Below are 18,308 nucleotides of genomic sequence, written 5' to 3' on the forward strand. Positions count from 1 at the left end.
CACTTCGGCAGGATTGGCGCTGCTATCAAAGAAATAAATGAATACCTCGCGGTGCATATGTATGACAAGTGTAAGATATTCCGATATCGCTTAGGTCTCTCCTCACTTCCACGCAAGTATTTTTTGCTGAGGCTCTATCGGCATAATTCGTTAAGATCGCCATAACCGACAATGCGACCCCCCTTTTCGCCCGTTTTCGCAACCACAGGAAATTCGTAGAGGACCAGACACCACAACAGATCATTTTTCGCCGAAACATAACTCGAGATAAAAATAACATTCCGTCCGTTTTCTTTCAGAATTCACGACGGCAAAAAGGAACGGCTTAGTGCACGATTGGCTGCACCGTAGGCGCAAACGATAACATGGCATAACCAGATAGCTTAAACGTGCAAATTCTGCGCATGGGCTTAAAAACCTTCGGTAACTGATTTGCTTTGCCTGTATAAAACACTGGACAAGGTCAAAATGGCTTGTGAGTGAGTAGTCCACACAACGCGTCACCAAGTACGGACGGATCCCTTGCAGAGAATTCATTTCGAAGCAACCGCTAACAAAATATGTCGCTTCTCTTTACTTTTCTCACACGAAGACCATCTCATTTTCCGCAACGCCAGCGGAGCAGCTGAAAGCGTGAAGCCCGGCGTCCGTTTTAAATCCCACAGCCCCGTTCCGGAATTCGTTCGCCCGGAAATGATCCCACAACCCAACACGTCCCACTCGCCGATCAATTCGGCTGCAAAATAAGGAGCTAGACGTCTCTTTAAAAGGTCGGCGCTGTCGGGAACACACGCCGACAGACAGTGCGCAAGGGCGAGTGGGGACGCTATGACGAAGGGTGGTAAAACATGATTTGACAGCACGACATTCTTCACAAAAACGCCAGGCCTGCGCGGCACACGCAGCACGGTCACAGCGGAAGCTGGAGGAGCTGCCTTTCTAGAGCCCGTTGTAAGCTCTTTTGGGGCGACTATACCACAACTATACGGTTGCAAGCAGGTAGCCACGACGCCATAAATCATCATAATTTTACGAAGTAGGGAAGTACCCACTATGCCATTAGTCATAATTCTCCACAAAAGCAAAGCACAGGCTACACACCTGTAAGGCATTATGTGCACTTTGTTGATGCTGTGGGTCATGACGATGCATGTAGGTTCATGGCTGAGCAGTTCCTTTTCATTAATCTTTTTTTTGATTAAACATCGTGCAAATTAGCTTCTAAATATTAAGCTACGATTTCTTTGCCAATCCCCGGAGTGGGTACGTGCCATAGTGCTGAAGGAAAAACAAACAAACAAACAAACAAACAAACAAACAGACAGACAGACAGACAGACAGACAGACAGACAGACAGACAGACAGACAGACAGACAGACAGACAAACAAACAAACAAACAAACAAACAATTTGTGAGGAGTGGGAAGCTTTAAATAACACACTCGTTACTCAATTCGTATTGTGTGACGCCTGGTTGTTATTTTACTCTTTTGCCACGCTATATTGCATCTGTTAACGTGATTTCTTGCCAGAAATAACGCCTGTATAGGATCTTTTTGCGAAGGGTTTCAAGCACCGGCGTGTCTCTGTGGTAGAACACTCGCTTGCCAGGCAGAGGGCCTGGGTTCAAATCCCCCTCGATCCTGGATATTGTTTTTCACTGTGCGTGATAGCGCTTACAGACACCGGCGGCGGACAATACGCTACTAAAATCGGCTGTTGTTGTGATCTCATAACGTCTTTCGCTTTAAAAAGGCACCGAAAACACAGCAAGTACGTTCTCTCCTCTCGTATTATTTAATGACGCATTGTCATAAACAAGATATCGCCGGAGAAGAACTTTCTATCCGAGCTCGTATAACGCTTAACATCGCCCAGTTCGATAGACGGACTGACACGCCTATTGCTTTGTAAGCCACATTTTTTTTTCGAACAATGATTAAGAAGCGTAACGCTCGTTTTAATTACGAAGGTAACGACGGTATTGATAAAACAAAAGCCATCCAAACAGTAAATCGATGCATATATCATACTGTTGCTCCTTAAAAAAGCTTGCGTCCTGCCGCTTTATCTGCTTATGTGACTGAACACCCATGCTTAATATTGCAGTCAATATTCCGAATGGATACCTGCTAAAGGGTGCAGCTTGAATATTTGAGCGAGAAAAAAAAAGTTAATATCTCCATACAAGAAATCCACAGTAATACGAAACCTTCTAAGGTTAATATTAAAAAGGCAGTATTGGAAATCCATGGCAACACAGAATCCAGCAGTACCTAGTTAGAATGAAGCCCATAGTCTGCCTAAAGCTTTAAAGTCGGCCCACCATTCCCAGGTAGCTTTAACAAATGTTACAGACAGTGTGCGCATATAGACAAGCACTATATGCGAGCACACTAGCGGGATCTCGCTCTCTCTCTTTAAGATCAAAGCTTTCATAGCGAACCCTCTAGGCTTCTGTATGCTGCAGTCTTGACGAACAGCTCACACGCAGGACAGCAGTTGAATCGGCTTATATGTAGCCTTATAGGAACTTCAAAAGGTGCGCTGGTTGCCGGCTTTGTTCTCTAGGCAATTGCGGAATACAGGGAGAAAAAGTGCGCGTAAGAACCCTCACTGCACTAAATATACATCACCCTATCAACAACACAATCCCTGTAACAGCGCAAATATCCCTCTGTGCCTACTTTCCCGTAGTTCGTAGTTGGCCGCGTCGGCATGATCCGGGTTTAACTCGCCAGTAAAATGTCGTCTAGTATTTCGCTGTCAACCTCACGGGCCCACACCGCGGTCTCTGCGCTGGTATCGTCTACTCTTCTGCGTTTCAGTCGTTGTACGTTGCCCCTCCTTGGTCAGTACGACCGAATACCAACCAGAGAAATTATCCACACGGGCCGATAAAAGAGAGGGATCAATCGCCGTTCGCCATTCGGGCCGCATGGTGGCCATTCCAGCGTCTTACCGATTCGCCAGGCAGGATCATTATTGCTACGCCACGAAACGAGTCGCAGACGATTAGAAAATGCGTCCTAGATCTGCAGCATTTTTATCTTGCAATCCCATCACGAGCTTTAATGAACCAAATTAAACCGGTATCACAGACATATTTCAACCAAAACAGAAGTCGTAAACTTTTCATTGTGCGCTCGTAACAAATTTACATCTTCAGTTTTAAAGACTGCTTCACTGTTTGCCTTCTAACTCGCGCTATCGCCAAGTTCAGTGCGTAATCATTTCGCTGCACGCTCAGTACTGATGCTTAATAGAGGAAACTACTTCTGGCGCTTCTTCGAAAGAACTGGTTGTTGACAAATGAGAAATTTGAAAGTATACACGCACAACGAAGGGCTACAACAGTGTAAAGGACGCCCGCTCTAGAATCCACCTGTCCACGCTCTGTCGTCTCTTTCAGTCTTCCCGGCTTAAAATTTATGATCGTAACTTATTCCTATATTCTATTTATGGCATTCGGTTATTACCTTCTGTAATTGGCTTCTGACCTTCAGCGGGTAGACCGCAGATGATGCACTCTTATGTTTCCTATCGTTTGGATTCGTTTTCTCGTCGTTAAGCAGTCACTAAATTTAAATGTGTATCCTGTCTGTGTTTTTTCCAAGTTACTTTTCTTCTTCACTTTCACCTTCCCCGGGCTCCCACAGAGCCGCCATTTTTAAGCCTTTATTACTGCTTTCACATGTGTAAGAAATTAGTTGAAGAGTTAATCTAATTTTCATCTCTGTTTCTTCTCGCGTGCTAGGCTCGGCTAGTCCGCGAGTATTTAATGAAATCGAAACGCGGGAAAATCCGTTCGTGCACTGAAATTCGCGTTCAGGTAACTAACTCCAATAGGCCCAAACACCCAGCTGCGGAGTTCTTAGGAAGCTACGTATTCCTCCGGGATCGCCACAAAGCTTCCAGACAGTATGCCTATGACCCACGGGCTCATCCTGCACGTCTTGCGCCATTGAACCCGTAATCGCCTTAGGCATCTCTTCTACCCACCAGACGTGACTGACTAAATCCGCTGACATATAAGTTCTCATATTTTCAGTCAGTATATACAGCTACAGCAGATGACAACAGAGCGCAATGTAGTCTAGTTTTCAAAGAAAAGAAACAAAGATGTGAAATTTGCGAAGACGAGCTGTCCAACGCGTTGCCTCTCCTATCTCCATCGCACACCTTTCGGGATCCCGCCGCACTTAATCCGCCCATTGATCGGCCACTAAACCGAACCGCGGCGCATGGGAGATGACAGCTCCAGCAAGGGGGCACGTATAGCGCGCTGTGGCGCACTATAAACAAATAAACACAATAATTAACGCGACAGCCTGAAGCAACCCGTTGCGCGTTGCGCTCATACACAAGAGGGACAGAAAGAAAAGAAAAAAAATTGGGCACGAAAAACAATGCACGCAGCCTGCGCTCGTCACCGGCAGGCGCATACAGAAGCTCGGTGTCAGCGATACAGGCAAGAATATCGCCGTACGCGGAGGGCAATCTAGAAGCCTCGGTGATTGCGGCAGCCGATGCTTGCAGGCAGGCGCGGCGCGCATAACAATAAAACAGCAGCATCGCGAGTGGCAAACCTGAGAGCAGGGAAAAAAAAAAAAAGAACGAAAGAACGCAACCTCCATACGGCCACGTATTGATGTTCCGGTTTTTCGTTCCTGCGCATATAGCGTCGCACTCTCGTGTTTACGGACGACCACCTCAGGGGGCGGTCCCATGGGCCTTCTCCCATGGCGATGGTTTGGGGCAACGTCGGAGTATTGAAAGACTGCGCGTGGTTAGCGCGGACTGCAAAATTAAGCCCACGTCTCAATAACGCCCTCCAGATGGTGTAAACAGTAAGACGATTACGATGCTCGTGTCAGGATACGTGTACGCACCTAAAGAAGTTCATTATGCGCGCCTATCGTGCGCCGCACTTTTTCGAGACGTGGCTCTGTGGTAGATGGCACGCATTTTATAGGTGGCTCCGATTTGGCTGCCTTCTCTATCCTCATGCAGGGAATGCAGCACCTTCGTGTTTGCTTTGTCTAGTGCAGTGCGGACCGAGTACACTCTCCCTTTTTCTTTATTTTTTTCCGAGAGCTTACGCCAAGTAATCGGCGAGTCCACGACTGGCTTGCATTCACTCGATAGAATTCAGGTATGGCAAAAGTGAAGCAACATGCCCACGCAACAGCCAATCGTTGAGCAGACCAGTCCGCCCAACATTCTGCGTCGACGGAGTCCAGAAAAACGTCTTTTTTGCAGTTGTTTTCGCTGTCCGCAACAATAACGGCTCGTTTGTGCGAGGTGTAAACGGCGACAAGTGTTATTTTTTTTTAACACGAAAGCGTTTTATGCCGGGGTCCACCAACACTTCACTGACATCATTTCCGTCACGGAAGTGACATCGGTAAAATGTACACGAACAGGTTGTAAAGAAAAATCAGAAGAAAAAGTTTCGTTGATTTGGATGACCTGGGAATCGAACCCACGACATCTCGGTACGCGACGACAGGTGCCCAGCGCTCTCCCCCCTGCGCCCCGACACTTATTCACGAGGTTTTCAAGCGCGCCTTATATCGCTCGCACCTCCCTCTCACAGTGATCTTTGTTGGCGGGGCGCTGCCAGCAACCATCGCCATGGGAGAAGGCCCATGGGGACCGCCCACTGACGTGGTCCTCCGTAACACTGAACTATCACTGAATAAACTATGGTTATTCTATGGTTATCTATGGATAAACTAGGGTTATCACTGAAACTGGTTATCACTATGGTTATCACGCCTTATTGAGAAATTCTGGATTAATTCTGACGAACTGGCGTTCTTTAACGTACGTCGACATCGGAATACATGGGCACTTTTGCGTTTTGCCACCATCGAAATGCGGCCGCCGTGGAAGGAAATCGGACCCGCGACCTTTAGCTTAGCAGCTCGACACCTTACGTGCTAAGCCACCACGGCGCATATGGCTGACTGACTGTCCAACAGAAACGAGATAAACACGGCGGTCGCTAAGCACTCCCTTACGTTCTGTCCCTTTCAGTTAGCGCTGACCATCATTTATTTACTTGTACAAACTTTTTCGCCCTTTTCAACTCATCGATGATATGCCCAAGAAAGTGCGAGTGTTGTGGGAGCAAAGAAGTACGATAGAACAAAAGAATGAAAGCAGGGAAGAATAAAGTGCGGCCTCCAGCTAGACGCCGACTTCAGTTTCGTCAGTGAACTACCGCTGCCGGAAAGCGCTGAAATTCGATTAATTCAGGGCCGAACCATCAATCCGCCGCCACCTCACGCGATTACGCCGCGTTCGCAGCCGTCCGCTCACGCAGCGCTCGCGGACGTCGATCGGGAGGAACGGGATTTCGCCGCACCATTACCACGACGTCGCCATCTTAAATCTCAGATCAATGCGACAGAGCCTAACATTTAGCGGCAGTATGTACATATACTTTTATTTTTATGACCTGCTGCGAAATATCGTGCACATATACAGTCAGGGGAGAAGGCTACAACCTGGCCCCTTACGTTATTGTATAAAAAACAAAAACAAAGTATGAAGTGTTCAACGATCACAGCCGATATAAAGGCACTCTTGTTGAAAATACTGTAGGAAAATAGTGCACTGCTTGCACATTTATGGCAAAGCACCACAACCTAGGGCATAAAAATCGATGGAGGCAAAATGCTAGAGGCCCGTGTACTTAGATTAAGGTGTACGTTAAAGAACCCCAGGTGGTCAAAATTTCCGGAGCCCGCCACTATACGGCGTCTCTCATAATCATATCGCCGTTTTCGGACGTTAAACCCCAACAATTATTATTGTTATTATTATTATTACGGGATAAAAAAGTAACTGGGAAAGACCAGTCGCCAACGCAAAAAGACTGACCACGTCTCAAGGCAAAATTGGTTCAAATAAAGGTGAGTAAGCGATGCCACGTTTGCTGGCTATGTTCAAAAATTCCAACGAACAGCGATGGTAACAGGCAAGCACAGGTAACCTCAGTCATCTTATCGTAGTTCACAGCAAAGGGACATTTCGCTGCTAACCGCACACGTCACGCAGCAAGAAAACCAAAGCAGCTCCACATCCATCAGATTTTACTCCCATTGAATTAAACTACATACGTATTAAACTACATACGTACGACATACTTCAGGTGCCACTATAACCTAAACACCTTGAACTTGCAATGCGTACATAAATTTACACCGCGCCGAGTAACTCATTTATGCATGGCCACGTTCAGATTAATGAAATTGTTAATTTTCTTTAACAGCCAAAAGTATAGGTTGTTTAGACATGATATTTGGCTGAAAAGCAACACATGAACCAGCGGAGTGGCAAATGGTGCTAAATGATTGTTCGCAGTATATACTATATATATATATATATATACTTGCCGCCCATAAGAGATAACGAGCCTAGTTACCACCGATACACTTTTGTTGTAAAACTGAAACGTAGATATGTCCCTCGGAAAAGGCGCTTGACTAGTAAATCTCTGGTCTGTCAGTGCAACCGCGTAATCTGTAGGTATGGCACGCATGACAGCGAACCTTAGGGCTAATAGCCCCGCCTTTCCGGAACCGTGGTTCGGGTTCACCCGTGGACGTGTCCGTCGTTTGATGCGCCTCTCTGTACTTGTCATATTGTGGCCTAGACATTAATATACGGGGAGAGGTTCATTACGGAACTAGGACTGATGTGGCTGCAGCCACAAAAAAGGAGGCTAGGCGGGACTGGCGTACCTGTGAGCCGCTGCGCCCTGAGTTTTCGCCACCAGCACTCGGCCCGGGCGCGCTTGCCGCCCACCAGGCGCTCGCTGAAGCTCCTCACGAAGCGGTGGTTCATCAGGGCAGCCACCCAGGCGACCGAGCCGCGAGGCGAGCTGCTGGCGCGCTCAGCGCCGGGACCCGGAGACGCGTCGTCCTCCTCGCGTCCCGACGAGGACGGCGGGGTGCGCGGACGAGACTGCGGCTGAGAGTCCGACGGCTGCGAGTAGCGTTCGCCGTCGTCGCCGCGCTCGCTCTTGGGCCAGCAGCCGCTGCGACGCGGCGGCGGCCGCGGCGCCGCTTCTTCGGGCGTCCGTGGCAGCGACGAGTCGCGCCGTTCTGTCGTCGTCGTGGCCAGCGACGTCGACGAAGGCACGGTCAGGCCGCCGCTTTCGCTGCGCGGTCGGCCGGGTGTCGTCCCGGTGCTTGCCAGGTCGTCCGCCCTCGGTCTCGCGCACGAGCCGAGAAGCGTCAAGGGCTGCTCCCCGTCGTCTTCCGTCGCGCAGTCGTCTTAGCACTAACGCGTCCGCCAAACTTCCACGTAGGCCTTTTTCAGTTCTCCACCCACCGACGTCTGTAACACCGCAACTTGGACTCAAATGGCAGCTAGAAGAGGCTCATCCCGGATCATTCCGCGCATTCAGAAAAGAGCACCTCGGTCGGCGATGTCACTCATTATGAAAAATAGATGGCTGAAGAGCCTCATTCGAACTTCCCAAACGATTTGACCGAAACCGCAGCACACGTCGCACCCTTGAACGGTTTCTGCCGATACTCGTCTAGGTCAGCGAAGGCGTCGCGGAACAGTGGACGCTCGGCGGCTCTCAGAAACGGAGCGACAAATCGCTTTCATGCCGGCGTCCTCGTCAAGGTCTTGCACTTCACCGAAGGGGCCACAGTTTCGTAGTCATCCAGCAGGAATCAGTTTTCATGCTTCGCTCCTTCCGTCCCAAAGGAGTCGGAAAGTGTTGCGAGGAGGCAAATCCAAAGATTAAAACAACCGACTGACTTTTGACATTGGTCACAACTTTTATGAGCTTACAACAAACAATCATCAATCGCGTGTGATCCAAACTAATTCCAAAACGCCGCGAAACAGATAACACATGCTTGGAAAAGCCCCTCGGACTTCAAAAAAACTTGGGCCTCACGACGTCAAGAGTAGGCGACGAAACTCCATCAGCAGGAAATAAAATAAACGGAGGCAGCCGCGAAGGCATTCCGCCATGCAGTTGGTTGTCCCGCGATGTGGACATCGCATCACTTTTTACCTCAGCGACGCTCACCGCTCATTTCAGTCCGCAGCTGCAAATATCACATGAAATGTGCCCGCAGCGAAGACTTCCAAGTGGACGCGCCTCGGTCTAAAAAGCCTCGTGATCACGGTGCCCACAATTCCGGAGTAGTGTCGTTCGTAGTGGTGTTTTCGACTGCACGCTTAAGCGGCAACTCGGAGGATCGCAATCGTCGAACCACAATCATGTCGGGCCCACCACGGAGACGCCTTCGTCTCCCTACAGATCAGGAGTCGCACAGTGATGCACGTACATTCGACGAGAACAAGACGACGAAAGGGATAAGTTCGAAGCTCAACGACGACCAGACTTCTTTCCTTTCTTCGTCGTTGTTCCGAGAAGACGGACGCGGCGCGTGCGAGCCGCTCGGGAGAGCTCGGAGTGTATACAAGGAGCGCGCGCTGCTCTAAAGCGCCAGAGGTTGGAAACGACCGGGGCGCCGGCGCGCATGCTCGGACCGCGGGCTCGGCCCCCGGGATCGACGGCGCTACTTCTGCGCATCGCGCAATTCTCTCGAAGGCTGCGTCTTTGCGCTCCTCGTTGCGCTTGCCACCGCAAGGCGGCGCGAGCTGCTCAGACACTGGGAGAAGGAAAGCCGGAGGATTTGGAAGGGGAAAAAAAACAACTAAATAGTGAATAAGCGGGTTCCACGCGAAAGCTAACGCGCGCACGGAAGGCAGGTAGGATGCCGGAAGTACAGCTCGTAAATCACCATGTTTCTCTGGAGCAGGTAATAGAAAGCTTTGTGTTATGCAAAGCGAGTTGCAAGGCACAGCGTTTCACCGACAGAATGTTCCGGATAGATTCATTATTGCAGGAGATAAAGGAAACTGACCCGCTTCCGTGCTGCCCGAAGGCGAGAGTCGACAGACGCACTCTCCCGTTTCGCTTCGCCTATAAAACTGCGATTCCCTTTCTGCCTCCTCTTACGCCGCAGTCCAGTGAGAAGGCGTCGAGTTCACGTGACAAGAAGAATGCGGGATTGGCGCGCACATGATCTTTGAAAGACGTACCACCCAGACAAGGATCAGGCGACGCGCTAGCGCTGAAAGCGCGTTAGTATCGCATAAGATTTTGCTGAGTAGTTACACAGATATACAAATCGCACGTTGCGATTGTACGTGCAATATCTAGTGACTGAATCGGGACACACGCAAAGTACTAACTGCTGCGCAAAAATAGAATTGAAGGTTCAATACGTGTCAAGATCGCGCCGCAAAACGAGTTGTAAATCTGTAGCCTCTAGCGGAGAAAAAGCAAAAATTAAGCGGGACAAAAAGAAAATCCTGGATCGATATGCACGTAGCACGAGATGGCTCCAATCAATCGTTGCCGCAACGAAATTACTGCAGCCATAGAATTAAGGTAAGCTGGAGTCGGACAGAAAAGAAACGGCACAAAATATAGTCTAGAAAAACAGCAAACACATATAAATGGGGGAATTACCGCCCTCCCCTTCTCGCGTCAATAGCGCTCGACTGTTGCCGTTTCACTTGCAGCGGACCATTCAGCCGGGCCGCACTGTCGGAACACGCGAGTTGTCTTTGCTCTTCGCTTTTATTTTTTTCTTTCTTGCCCTAACGGTCTAATGCTATAGTAAGCGCGCTGACCCCACTTTTCCGTACTCGCGTGACCACAAATGAGACTTGTATCGCGTGATCAGCGCTCCAAGTTCTAGTGAAAGGTGCGGCATGTTTTAGTTTTTGCTTACTTGCGATACGTAGTCCATACGGTTATTTTAAAAAAAGCAAACTTTACATCAATGCGCAAGCCAATAATAATAATAATAATAATAATAATATAATAATAATAATAATAATAATAATAATAATAATAATAATAATAATAATAATAATAATAATAATAATAATAATCTCGGGCGCCCCAAAATAACGACAGCGATAAACCGCAAGCGATCGGAGAAGACCTTGACAGTGTAATTCCGTATATCTGAGAAATAATACAAACCGACAAAGTAGGAATTACACAACTTTAGATTGCCTTTACTATGAGCTATTGAAAGCATTTTGTATAGCGCAGTTGCTGCACATTGGTTATTCTTAAGGTGCAATTTCAGCAACGTAATAAAGGACATTATATCTTACGGTGCCACCTGTTACAGGCCCTGCTTGTGAACTCGGAGGGAAAGCCCATAAAGCGCTTTGTTTGTTTGTGCGAATGCAGTTTCCAGAACTAGTTTCTCTATTCTAACCCCAACAAGGTGCATCGTTTCTTAATGCAACAGTTTGTTAAGGCGAACGCCTTTAATGTCTCATATTCGCGTCACGTGGTCCGTGCCCTGGAACGGTGCCAGCTGTGGCCTGTCCCCCTCACACTCTCTCAGCAATCACGTGATGGCACAGCGGCGCATAGCAACAATTAGTACACTATAGCAACAATTGCGCGTTGCTCCTTCCAACGCGCGTTGCGCAACTGTTGCGCAACGCAGAAGCGGCGTCCAGCGGCGGCGTCCGTCATGGCATAGTCAGTCGAATGGCCACAGGCTTTCGCCGAACACACTTTGGAATTTACAAATTGTCCTCGAATTTTTTTCCCGACACTTCTAAGGCGATGTTCCAAGGAGCAATAATATTACGGTGGTGCCCCTACGCGTAGTTATTAGCCTAGAAAATAATAATAGCGCTTGACGTTTCATTCACGGGTTTGGAACGTCCAAGCAACCCCAGGAGCAAGCGACTGGATATTACTGTCCATGTTTCTTGTGCATCGCTTAATAAGAATCTTTGATTTAACGAAAGCGCTTTAACGCTTCTTTGAACGTATTTGCTATGGGTAGACTGACTGGAATATATCGTGAGTGTGCATCGTATTCCTGTGTCCCGGACATTCGCGGGCTTCGTTAGAATAAAAACTATTGATCATTAGAGAAGGCAATATCATAGAGAAGGATCTCTTCTCTCGTGTCCGTGTTTGCAGGCGCTGCCTTCTTTCGTGGTGAGTGCTTACCAACTAGCTAAACTCTTTGTCATCCTTACAACAATTGAGCTCGCGCTCATGCAATACTTTATCTTTCTTTAAAAAAAAGATGTTTATATTAATCAACAAGTGAAAAGGGGTAGCCGTCCCCAGAAGATAGCGACAACTTTTACGTTAAACTTTGCTCCGATAAAAAAACAGAAAAAAGGAAACGCGACTTCGCCGGCTCGCCCGGTGGCTTAAAGGGACACTAAAGTGAAACAATAAATTAGTTCAGGATGATTAATTGTACTCTGGAAACTCAATTATTCTTAATTTTACCACCATTGGTTTATAAATACATGGGAAAAGCAATTTATTTATTTATTTATTTATTTATTTATTTATTTATTTATTTATTTATTTATTTATTTATTTATTTATTTATTTATTTATTTATTTACAAGTACCTTACAGGTCTCGCAGAGGCATTGTGTAAGGGGGGGCGATACAAAGTAAGAACAAATTGGGTTAACATCAAAGCCAGTAAGAACAATGTAGAACAACATGAATAACAATAGCAAAAGAAAAAAAAGTCCAGGTACAAAATTAGTCATATGTATGTCACGTGAATAGGCAAGTTTGAAACACATAAAAGAAATTCAACAGCGTGTTGTACAGATCGAATGAAGCGTAGTGGAACAGGCTACGAAGTTTGCCGGTACTAGTTGGGATAACAAACAAAACTTAATGCAACAACATCACGTGTCAAATTTCATCTCGAATGTCAACGTCAAGTATCATTTTTGAATTTCCCACTGTAATCTCCGATGGTGAACGTCACAGATTTGAAAGTGTTTCTTTTCGTATTTTGTCCACCTTGGCTCAACGAAATTTTCTGAAACTTGGTACGTTAAGTTTCTGGCTCCCTCACTAGACAATGTACTTCATTTTTACCGATGAGGAACTATACGCAGGCTGCTCTAGCACACGCCGTTAAAATCTGTGAGGTCGCGGCGACTGGTGCGGGAGCTTCACTGCGGCGTCGCTACCCACGTTTTCTTTTCGCGCGTTTCCTCGCTCATCAAGCGTCTTCTAGAAGTAAACGTGGTGTTTTTGATATCATGAAAAAGTAATTTACTAATACGAGTGAAATCCTCTTTAGTGTCCCTTTAAGTTACCGAACAAGCCTCTCTTCAGAATAATTTCCGTCAGGCACTCCGCGGCCTAGCGACGCGTGTAGAGGACAACACTATACAGCAAACGCAGGTGGAATGCTAACAGAGTGCTGGTTCTATCTCCTTCTTGGCGCATGACGTGTGTTGCTGTCTCATTGTCAAGAACGCTCTGAAAACCGGTGAAGTAGCGCTTTCAACGGCGCGGCTCAATTGCGTCTTCGGGACGAGTCAACGCGGCTAGAGCTCTCCGTTTGAAGAACAGGCAACCATGTGTTTGCACAGAGACAACAGCGTGCATCACGCACACCGACAGTGTCCGGAGACCGCCGAGTGGCCGGACTCACTCAATCAATCTCTTTTTATAATCTCTCGCAAGCACGGCTTCTCCGCCTGACACCACGAGGCGCTGGATGAATGCACCGCATAACGCTACCCGGGAAAGGAAGAACAAACCAACCAGATAACACCGAAACCAATATAGAAAAATCACGCGAACAAATACCGATATTTTCTCTGTTTACAGGAAGCTGCCGAATATGCCCTCGAGCGTTCCGGTAAAAATAATGGGCTACAGAAGCGAACGAAACGTCGAGAGCGATAAACCAGTCGAGCCTCTGAATATTAAAATTACCCTGTATCTCGCGTAATGAGATTTTGATCGATCACCGGCGCGGCATGCTCCTAATAATCTCGCACACACTATATCATATATATATATATATATATATATATATATATATCTATATATATATATATATATATATATATATATATATATATATATATATATAAACGCGCGTGTGGACGCGTACACATGCACATGCTTTCCGCACGGAGGCACTAACGTTGCAAAGTTCTAATACTTGCCCCAAAACGTGAGACCTTCGCGAAATTGAAAATTCCACCGTCGTAGAATGCGCGTAAGTTTTGCAACTGAGAAAGGAAAACGGCAGTAATGTTCAGTAGAAAGCAAAAGCTGCGCAGGCCGTCTCACCTCTATAGCGAGTGCGTCTTTCGATTCCAAGATAGCACGCTTTATGTGCCAGGGAAAATGAGAGAACGCAGACCGCATTGTTCCTTTTCCTAAACAATGTATCGCAAGAAAGAGCGCCTTAATCAAATTGTTTGTAAATATTAACACGTCTTTAGAAGCTATACAAGAGGATATATATCTTTATCAAATAATAACGGTGGGCGATACTCGTGAAAAGGAAATCGTCCGAAGAACAAGGATGAACGGGAGTACCTACGGCGGGCATTTTCAAATCACGACAAGCCATTCGCCGCTGCCTCTGAAGCGAAAGGCGCAAAGTCGTTGCGTACTGTCCGTGCGCGGAAGCCCTGCCTTTCACTCGAACCTCTGCCGGGGAAAATGCGAAGAAAGAAACGCCAACAAAAAGACCCGCTACACAACAAAAACAAGCAGTGACTAAGCATGCACGGAACTAGAAGGCAGATAGAAGCGGTATACAAACAAAACAGCACGCAAGACAAAGAAAGCACTCGCTGCGCTCATTGCGTTTCTCCCACGTGCAACGACAGCTCGCGGAATCTGGCAAATGTAACGCTCACATCGCATCGTTCCAAGCCGGAAGGGACATGCGTCGACATACATAATGCATAGACGCCTTGGCGGCAGACGGTAACCCAATGTGCACTTTGCCGCTACGGTCGTATGAATAACCCTGGTGGGTCCCTCGTGCCCCTCTCCGCCGACTATTGGTGCGCAGCTTGGGATGGCTGGCCTAGCACCGAACGGCACTCGGCCGGCCTTTGGCACAGCTTGTATCTCAGCACTTGCGTAATAATGCAGCAGCCGGCATACAGAGATGAAGAACATCTCGAGGAAAAATCGATGCATGACAACGGCAATGTGAAAACGGACGGGCGCAAGCTTTTCCTTACAAAGACATCAACGGTTTTACAAGAGTTGAGGAGGGCACACTATAAAGACACTGTCAATAAGAACAAACGAAAACAAAATAATTCTCAAGAAACAGCATACGAGAATTGCCGAAGGCTTCACGCCCTGCTTGCGTTCTTTTGTACAGTTCATCGCATTGGCTTGTAACGCCAGGCGCCTCGTAACCTTGGCCGCACAAAACCTAGAAGTCCTTAATACCGGTGATGCCGCACAGGTTTGCCCGCAATGATTTTCTCCTCTGCTTCAGTTATACACCTAAAGAGAACTCGCCAACTCCGTACTTTCGACTTAAATGCAGTTCAGGACTCACGGACTTCAATAACTGCGTAAACGTAGCATTCCTAGGCGTCATCTTTGTGTGGAAACGTGTCATCTTATCGGTCTCTTGCCTACTCAGTATCTCACCTACACAATTCCATGACGCTAATAGCATCCAAACTACGCGTATAATCTGTGCAAATTTATGCGACTGTGAGATGAAAGCCGAGTGGTGTCGCCTGTTGAAACTCGAAAACAGCGCCAATGCAGAGACATTCTAACTCATGCGAAAACAATGGGACCTTACATGTTTTTTGTCATGAAAATTAAGTTACTGAAAGGAGACTATAAAAAAATAATTTTGCGAGGTTGCTCGCCATCTCGTCTCGGTTAGCGCACTCACAGCGAGAAGGTATTAGCCCAGCTGGACGAACAGTTAACCTCAAAGTACTGCAACCTACTAACCATTTGTCCAATCTACACAACAGCCTCATAGATATGACATATTCTAAGAGGGACATCAGATGTCCAGAGCTACACAACTAGTAACAGGCGATTACTTACAACGTGAGAGCATAAATGTGCATCCTAATCAATCAGTGCGCTTAAAGAGTAATTACTGAAGTGCAGCTCCGGTCACAAGTGCTCGTAGTGGATAAACAATTGCATCAAGTTGAATCCATTATTGGTCAACCATATCATACGTGAGCTCTACATGCGACAACATGCTCAATGAAGCGGGTGAATTTCAAGCTCGATTTTCGACGATTCGAAGGTCTCATAGGATTCACGGAAGAGGCTACAGCCTCGATCAATCGTCGGTCAGATCTTACGAGTCGCATTGGCGCCGGAGCATGCGGGTGTTTATGCGATGCTTTCGTAACCTGCGCACTCCGTATTTCGCGCGTACCGCCCATACGTCGTTACGCTTGGCTAAGCGTTTGCGTCGGTACGCCCCCGACACTTAGCGCTAATAGGCAGCTTTAGAATAGCGTACGCTATGTTAGCGCTAATAGGCAGTTTTAGAATAGCGTACGCTAAGTTAGCGCTAATAGGCAGTTTTAGAATAGCGTACGCTAAGTCAGCGGTCCTTGCGGTCGCCCGCTATTTCCTTCACTTAACGGGGGCCCGCAAGAGGATAGCGTACGACGCATGCGCAGTGGCCGCAAACGCTGACGCAGAGCTTAGCGTACGCTATTCTAAAACTGCCTAATAATAGGCACTTTTAGCGAGAGCATTTACGATTCGCTCCGGTCAAACCTGCGTATGCCAGCGATTTACACACAAACGTGTAGAAGGAACCGTAGAGCGCGTGCGCAGAACGGTCGTGCGAGCAGCGGAACGCAGAACGCATCTCTCGCTCCGCTTATGAAGTCAACTGAGCGGAGCGTGAAGGTGCAATCGGTTTCGCCATCGTTTTGCAGCGAAGCTGACCGCGTCTCGGCAAGACGCGCTCGACAAAAACACGAAATCTATGCAGTTCCCTGCGCTTTCTCGGGAAGCTACATCTGAACGGGGCTGAGCGTAAGCGACGCTCAGCTAAAACCGTCCAATGACGCCGTCTGTCGGTAAGTTTGAGCGCTGAGCTGGCTCCTGAGCGCCCACTATGCCTGACACCTTAAACATAAACATAAAACAGGAATGTATGACCGATAGCGGTACCTCAATTCGATCACAGTAGCCAATTACTCTGTTAGACAAAGATCGCACGCACTCACTATTCGTGTCAAAGCCAATCAGCCTCGAGTGCTGGCTCCTCGTACTCTTTCCTCGTGAGAGCTCACGCTTCGAGACGTTGTGTTAGCCTGCCCCATCTACGGATTCATACCACATGGGTCAACTGCAATGCAGCTAATGCTACGTGCAAACTTGCGCCACTGTACAGCCTTCGTGATAGATCCAGCATGAACGGATTTTAACGTTCATTGCCAAAGAGGTAATTGCACTGTGGTTTTATCATACACTACACTACACAGCCATAAACATACGTACGATTACACATTACGCAGTCTCTGATGACGTCACGATGGCGTTTTTTGTTGTTGTTTCTTTTCGCTTAAGCTCCTACGGTACCCACGCAGAATCCGAGGGCCGGCATGCCGTAAGTAGCGTCAAACAGCTGAAGTATAAACCGCGCATTCGGCGTCACACGATCGTCGTCACTTTCGTCTTGCTGATGTCGTCGCACAAGCACTAGCGTCAAGACAGATAGTTGTTTGTCTTATAGAAAGACGTCTTTCCACCTAGTTAACCCTTTGCACATATCCCAAACAACGCTGGCAGTCAGATACAAAAAAAATAGCTTCCCATAGCGTTGACCTATACAACGCGTGTGATCTGCCTAATGTTTCATTTTTTTACAGCTTATTTTGAAGCCACCACTGATTATTGAAGCTTTCTGGCTTTTTTTCCTGTACCCGTTTCAGCTATGAGGATAAGACTTTCGTAGCGCGAAACCAACGCAAAATGCCCCTGCAAAGGGTGCATCCCCTCACTACTATGCTTGTGAAGGAGAAGCTGACTCAAGAAGCGAACAACATAGCCATAGCGCGCTTGAAATTTAGGGTACCGGGGGGGGGGGGAGGTTTTTAGATGTTATTCAAGACCATTTTTAATTCGGCTTACAGATATATTGCGCATGATTTCATCCACGGCTCAAAGTAAAACTAGGAACCAGTGCAAAGCTTCTCCGATAGGTAGCAATGTAACAACCGCCGCACATCGGCCGCTCGAAAAACAAACGAAACGAGCCCAATATTTCCAGGACCATCCCAACAATATGATGAAACAATGACGCATGCTGACATTGCGTCCAGAAAGCCTTCATCGCTGATGTTTTTGGCGAAGCTTCAACACTACAGCACAGCCAGGCGCGCGTCCTCTTCAGCTGCGAGCGATTTTCCTAGACTGGGCCATGACGAAGAGTCACGCCAACTTGGTGGTTTGTGCGACAAGAAAA

At 47.5% G+C, this 18,308-nt stretch overlaps 1 protein-coding gene across 1 annotated transcript in view; it reads right to left on the minus strand.

Annotated features, from left to right (window-relative positions):
- The window catches only part of LOC119382473 (rho GTPase-activating protein 7), a gene marked incomplete at its 5' end in the record, with an annotated part of 247,529 nt that overhangs the window by 176,339 nt on the left and 52,882 nt on the right, over positions 1–18,308 (minus strand).

Source organism: Rhipicephalus sanguineus, chromosome 2 (genome assembly GCF_013339695.2).
Source record: "Rhipicephalus sanguineus isolate Rsan-2018 chromosome 2, BIME_Rsan_1.4, whole genome shotgun sequence".
NCBI lineage: Eukaryota > Metazoa > Arthropoda > Arachnida > Ixodida > Ixodidae > Rhipicephalus > Rhipicephalus sanguineus.